Source organism: Malus sylvestris, chromosome 3, assembly GCF_916048215.2.
Source record: "Malus sylvestris chromosome 3, drMalSylv7.2, whole genome shotgun sequence".
In the NCBI taxonomy this organism is placed as follows: domain Eukaryota; kingdom Viridiplantae; phylum Streptophyta; class Magnoliopsida; order Rosales; family Rosaceae; genus Malus; species Malus sylvestris.
The window spans coordinates 14,274,566-14,281,931 of NC_062262.1; the positions used below are offsets into that span (position 1 = coordinate 14,274,566).

At 36.6% G+C, this 7,366-nt stretch overlaps 1 pseudogene; it reads left to right on the forward strand.

Annotated features, from left to right (window-relative positions):
• The first annotated feature begins 1,429 nt into the window (after positions 1-1,429).
• Positions 1,430-2,892, forward strand: LOC126617002 (probable leucine-rich repeat receptor-like protein kinase At1g35710; annotated as a pseudogene).
• Positions 2,893-7,366: the final 4,474 nt, after the last annotated feature.

The window sequence follows — 7,366 nt, forward strand, 5'->3', positions numbered from 1 at the left end:
TTCTTCCACGAACCTTGTTAGTCTTGCAATTACTTCGTTCATTTAAGACAGTTGCTCCTCGATCGAAGTCGCACAAGTAATCATGACTTGCATGGTCGAGCTGCTGCTTGAGTGGGCATCAGAAGTCAAAGGCTAGGAATGCCTCATCGACCTTTCTTCCCTAGGCGCTCTTAGCTAGGACAAGGTGATCATGGGCTCATGCCTCGGGTTCTCTTACTCCTTTGGCATAGTTGATATAGGGGTGGATGGCACGACAAAAATAACTCTTGCCTTACTTCGGGTTGTGACACCCAAAGTGCCACCACTTGTAGCAAGGATGTTCTTGTTCTTCACGTTGGTTGTGGGAATAGCTTGATCCTTTCTTGATGCCATTTATGCTTCTTGCGAATTTGAACACCAAGATGAGAGGCAGAGATGCCCCATCGAGCATGCCAAATTTGTAAATACAAAAATTCTGTAACGAAGGAAACGAGAACACGTGTACAAATTATATTTGTATTGACGAATTTGTAGGGTTACAATCTCTGTTTAAAATTTTCCTCTGATTCAATCTTCAAATTTGATGTAGATGCGTAGGTTGTTGATCCAAGGGTCGCGATGACTTGTTCTTCAACAAAGAATTGAACAATTGCTTCAGGTTTTGAGCTTCAAACAATGCGTGGATAGTCTTCACCTCTAGGTTTGTGCATGATCTATGGCAAAGGTGATGTTGATAAGGGATTTCGTTGATTCAAGGGCCTTGGTGACTTGATCTTGAATTAAATGTCGTTATAAGTTTTGAGCTTTCAACAAAGTCTTGAAGGAATCGGCGCGAGTGCTTGTTGATTCTTCAAGGGATTGCTTCGGCTTTGGTAGAAAGAAAGCTTCGGCTTTGGTTGTGCGTTCTTCGAAGAGAGCTTTGGCGGCATATTAGTCTTCAAGGATTTGGTAGTGGTTCTCTTTTTGTGAGAATTTTGGTCTTTCAATGTAGAAATTGTCGACCTTCTGCTTGTCTTGGGACCTTGTATTTATAGAATTCCAAAGCCATGCCTTCAGGTGGATTTGGCTTTGATTTGTGTCTTGATTCGTCCATGGGAGAATTTAGGCATGTTTTGTGTCTTAATTTCAGCCACTTTTCCTTACCTTGGCCGAATTATAGGGCTTGTTACCTATTTTGCGAGAAATCTTCAATTCTTGCTTGTTTTGTGAAGATACTTTAACTTTTTTTCCGGTTTTAGGAGCAATTTGGGCCCCTTGCCGATTTTAAGGAGATTTCTTCCCCTTTGCCAAATTTTGGGGTAGTTTTGAGCTTCATTTGCTTGATTTGTGCCACATGTCATTGATGACTTGTCCATTTGTGATGAGTCACATGCCGCGTGGAGTTTTGTGATGCATCATTTGTATGCAATGAAATTTACATGTCTACACTTATACATAAGTTTAACAATATATACGGATTGATTTTATAGAACTTCCAAACGAGATAGACAGTTTAGATCAGCCGGAGGAGGAGTTTGTGCATGTCAATGCCCTAAAAGGGCCTATCCTTAACATATCTTCTTTGACTACTTCGGCTTTGAGCAACAATAACATGAGTGGCAGTCTTCCGGACAATATATGTGAGCATCTTTCGAGTATTCAATGATTTTATTTGACTGGAAACTAGCTTGATGGTCTGATTCCTCCAAACTGTGGCAATGCAAAGAGCTTCCTGATTTCGAGTTAGGGTATAACAATTTACGTGGAAGCATACCTAAAAGTCTTGGCAATTTGACCTGCTTAACCGAGATTGTTCTTGAGGGAAATAATTTAATAGGTAATAAATTTGGAGTTGTTTAATAATCTTTTTTATTTTAATTTTTTTTATAGTTTTTAGTTAAATTGAAGTTACAAAGTTAATGCAAACGTTCTGAAATTATGATAGGTACAATAATGGATGAGCTTTGTGATCTTCCATAGTTAGAGACTTTGTCACTGGACAATAATAATCTCAATGGGGTCATCCTAACCAAACTCTTCAACAACTCCAGGATAAGACAAATAGGGCTTTCAATTAATTAGCTCTCATGTAGCCTCCCAGCAAACATAGGTCTTAACGTTCCAAACCTAGAATTCCTAGGTGTAGCCGAAAATAAGCTCATGGCCGGACTACTCCCTAACCTCTCCAATGCTTCCAAGCTCTGGGATTTAGAAATGAGCGGAAACTCATTTACCAGGTTTTTTCCTAGCACACTCTATTCCTTGAAAAACCTCGAGTATCTTTCCTTGGACTCGAACAATTTGACGATTGATGCTTCTACTCCACAAGCAGCAAGCACTCTAGCCTGCTTGTTTAATCTTAGAAATTTGAAAGGATTAGACTTGGGAAAAAATTCATTAAACACCATAATTCCAGCTTCTCGCGGGAATCTATCTACGTCACTCATATATGTTGATTTAAGCATTTCCAACATCAGGGGTAACATTCCAGTTGACATTGGCAACTTGAGCAGCTTGATAGCATTAAGCTTGAAAAACAATCAGTTTAGTGGAGCAATTCCAAGTTCAATACAAAGGCTAAAAAATCTCTAAGGTTTGTATTTGAATGATAACGAACTGCAAAGACATATCCCGTATGAACTCTGTCAACTAAACAACCTAGCCAAGTTACGTTTGGGTCCAATTTGTTAACTTCTAAAATACCGTCTTCCTTGTGGGAACTCAACCATATATTGCACCTAAACTTGTCATCCAATTCTCTAGTTGGACCACTCTCGGAAGATATTGGAAAGTTGAGAGATGTGGTGGATATGGATTTATCAAATAACCAATTCTCCGGAAACATTCCCAGTAGCATTGTTGGTCTTCAAAATATGATTAATTTGCCCTAGGCAAACAATTATTTAGAAGGCCCTATTCCCAGTTCATTTAAAACCTTGCAAAGAAGCTCTTCCTCGCTGTTGTGCATTTGCAAACGACTGCCATTGTTTGCCATCAATCATAGACAATCTCTCAACGATTGAGAGGGCAAATCCCAGTGTATGTAACATTTGCAAATGAAATGTACTGACTGACTCTGTGTTGTGGTATTTTTTTGGTATCTGTTTAGTTTTGTGGCCCCTTTACACACTTATTTCTATTTCTCACACATCACTTATTAATTTATGTCATTTGACTGTTTCAATTGATCGACAGCCAGGAATATTTATTTCACCGAAATTTCGATGCCTACAAAAACATTGCCCGTTTTTGAAAATTTTGAAAAATGAGGGTACACACATTGACATGCTAAAAAACAACACTGAAGAAAATATATTTCACAGAATTATACAGCATGAAATATTGATGACAGCTGAATCATACCTGACCATACTTTTTCCACATCCCCAACCGAAAATCATCCCATCCTCGTCATGAAACACAAATAAGTCACGTAAGTTTAATTTCAATCATCTTCTGAACTCATATTATGATTTCAACAATGTAACATCGCTACTCATGCTTACCGATATTTTTGTAAACACAATCTACTAATATTTCCATATAAACAGATGTTTTCATCGTTGCTGCCTACAAAGGATAATTAAAGACAACAATAAAAAATGATAAAATTGGCATAAAATAAGGAAGCAAACTCACATTAATTTATTAATCTTCAACTTCAATGTTACAAGATAGCACCAAAGTTGGAAAGAGCAATAGTACTCAAACACTCAGACATTCGATAATATATTTTACAAAGTCAAAGTTTTCTGCATGCTTACAACTGAGCTTGGAGCCTCTTTAAATAGAAAATTAAAAGCAAACTCAAACGCCAGGTGTCACACAGGCAACTGGTCATCAAAAAGCAGCCTACAATAATGAGCGACATCTTTACCTTTTGCAATGATACTGACAGGGCTTCACGTGGAGAAATAGAAGGATTCTTGAAAAAAAAACATGAACCAACAAGCAGCTACAAGAACCATAGGACAATTATTTAGAAAAAGAATAAAACCTAACGTCTTGATTTCAGACAGCAAGCACCTTATCTTCTCTTTATTCAAAGAAAAGCATTTCATGCTTTATTTCTTTTGTCGGATAAGAGGACATATTCCATAACAGTTGTCCTCATTATCTTCACCATAATCTTCGTCCATGTTATGCTAAGATGACATGTCTTCAGATCTCATCTCTTCGTCATCTAGGTCGTCCAGCTCAAGAATTTTGAGAACCTTTTCTTTTAGATCTTTCTTCGAACAAGATGGGTTGTACTCGATTAAAGACTTAAGTCTTTCAGTCTTTGATGATGCTGATGATGATGATGATGATAGCGGTTGAACGGGTAGGTTCAATAGCACACTGCCTATTAGACAAAATTCTTCTGGCCTTGAAAATATCTGGCTTAAGATGGTCCAGGTGAAACTTGTCCCACCAACGGATAAAGAGCCGTCTTTCAAGCTGAGGAACAAAATCCTAGGCACCATCATCGTCGTCCACGAAACCATAGTCCCATTTCAAGATCCAAGGGAGTTCATAAATCATCATGAACCAGAGAAACAACTTCATTTTATCAGGATAGTCAACATTTTCTTTACTAAAATTATTTAGAAAAGAATCAACATTTACTTGGGGAAAATAGTCCAAATTTGGAACCCAAACAATGAACCATGTTCTAAACCAGTTTGGAACCTCTATTAGAGATCTAAAACGAAACTGGATGAACCAGGTGTGAGAATAACGTATGTTTTGGAAACATAATACTACATCCCAAGCTTTGTGGTAATCCCAAAAACTGTACCCTTTTGGACTCATATTAGGGTTGGAGTGTAGACGCAGATGATAGGGGCTATTTCCCCATTCTTCTAAAGAGATAACATTCAGTATCGTAATTTTTAAAAACGCAATCATGTTGTTTGTTTCAATCCTGTATCTATGAACAACATCGACTAGTTCGATTTCTATCAGAAGTCTTTGTACCAATATCTTGGCTTGAGGAATGGACTGATATGATCAGGATAGTATTTTTCACCAACCTGTCTTGGAGATAACAATAAATTGAAATCCTTTATGTTCATCAAAGGAATCACTATGGTGCATCCAAAGGATTGTTAGCTACAGCTTTCTCGCTGCCTTTGTTATAAGGGAGAACGGATGAGATTGGGATTGGATTTTGGGAGGACAGAGGAGAGCCTCTCTGGATCAAGGTAGAGCCTCTTCTAGTGAGAGCTAGACTCTGCTCCTTCTTTCTTTGATGTGCCTTGCAAAAATTCAGGAGTTAAAAAATCAAGCAACGAATTAAATTCACCCTTAACATGTTTAATATCAAAATCAAATGCTGACAATATCCCTTGCCATCTAGCAAAAACTTGTTTTGATGCTAAATTTTTCACATCTTTCAACAATATATCTTTATCAGCTTTGCAATCTACCCTTATTAGGAACTGCTATTTAAGAAGATCATTTTCAAATTTAGTAACTGCATAGACTATGGATAAAAGTTCCTTCTTAACTGTTGAATAATTTTTCTGGGCTGGTTTCCAGACACCAGAAGTGAAGTAGACTAAGGTTTCCCTATCATCTTCAGTTTTTTGGTTCAAAACTCTTCCATAGCCTTCATCAAAAGCGTCGATTTCCACTATTTTGAATGCTTCCGGATTTACCAAAGCTAAGCACTGGAGTTCCTTGACCTTTTTCTTTAAAAGTCGTACCGGTCTAGTTTGTTCCTCTGTCCAAGAAATAGGATTCTTCTTCAGCCTTTGATAGAGCGGCTTGCTATCTTTTGCTAAATCCTTGTAAAAATCACCTACATAATTCAGACTACCCAAAAAATGTTCCAATTGTTTTTTATCTAGAATTTCTGAAAATTTGTCAGCAAAATTGATAACCCTATCAATAGGCAAAATTATTCCTTTATGAATATTATGCCCTAAAAATCGAACCTTGGTTTGAAAGAGTTTCATCTTTTGAGTTGAGACAACTAGACCTGCATTCTTCACCACTTTCAAAAAGATATTTAGATGTTTAAAGTGTTGGTATAATGAATTAGAATAAACCAAAACATCATCAATATAAACAATAGTAAAAGTAGAGTAAGGATTAAAGATGTCATTCATTATATTTTGAAATTCTGAAGGAGCATACTTTAATCCAAATGGCATTACGTTCCATTTGTAGTGTTCGAATGGGACATTGAATGCAGTTTTATACCTGTCTTTTTCAACAATTTGAATATGCCAATATCCAGATTTCATATCAAACTTTGAAAATATTATTGCTTGATTTAGCCTATCTAACAAATTCTTCTTATTGTGAATAGGATATCTAATCCATCTAAGAGCTTTATTCAAAGGTTTTTAATTGATAACTAACATGGGTGCTCGCCGCTCAAGTTTAGCGGCATTTTCAACATAGAATGTTGAACAACTCCAAGGAGAGTAGCTTTTTTCAGATTAACTTCTTTTCAAGAAGTTCATTGATCTCTTTCTTATAAATCTCCATCAATCTACTATTCATTTGAATGGATCGAGCCATGGTAGGAATTTTCTTTTCATCAAAATTAGGCTCATATTGTAGTTCGACAATATGCCTCTTTCGATCCCTAAAGGCATTTGGAAATTCAGCACAAACCTGTTTTTAAAATTCCTTTTGGATGGACTCAATCTTTTCTTTCACCATCTTCATAGTGAGTTGTTCCTCAGTTATCTGGAAATGCATTTCTTCTTTTAGAGAACAAAGAAACTTTTCTTTGTTTTGAATATTCTTTTGGATCGTACTTACATACTGCATTTGAAGTTCCCTAGAAAATGTGAACTTTACCCTTGTTCCTTTAACTTCGATTTTAATTCCTTCTTCTGAAACTTTGAACGGGTAAAGCACGTTGATAAAGGGAGTAACTAAAATCACATCATGGCTTAGTCCTTTAACCATAACAAAAAAGGTTTCAAAACAAACCTCATATTGAATGACTGCAGCATCTGACACCGTATACTGAATTTTCATAGGTTGATCAGTTGCACTGCGTAGACTCTGAGAAGTTTTTGAGAAGTACTTTGCGGGTACAAGTCCTTCATTTATACAATTTAGATCTGCTTTCGAATCAATGAGTGTTTTGATTGAAAACCTGAAAATTTTGTTAATAACAAAGGTAATTGTAGAATACCACTTCTGAGAAATTACCTTGTTGATGCTACTAACATACTTCAGTGTTGAAACACTAACATTCGGATCGGTAAGATACAAAACCAGTTCATCCTTTGGTGGCTTGTCTTTCTTCTTTTTTGTGAAGTTTTCCATCAGATGTTGAAACTCGCTTTCAGTTTCAGTTATATTGCCTCTACTCTGAAACTCTTCTTCGTGCGAGAAATGATAGAGTTTAAGGATTTGAACTCTATGTTTTAGTCCTTTAATTTCTTCTTTTGTAATGTTA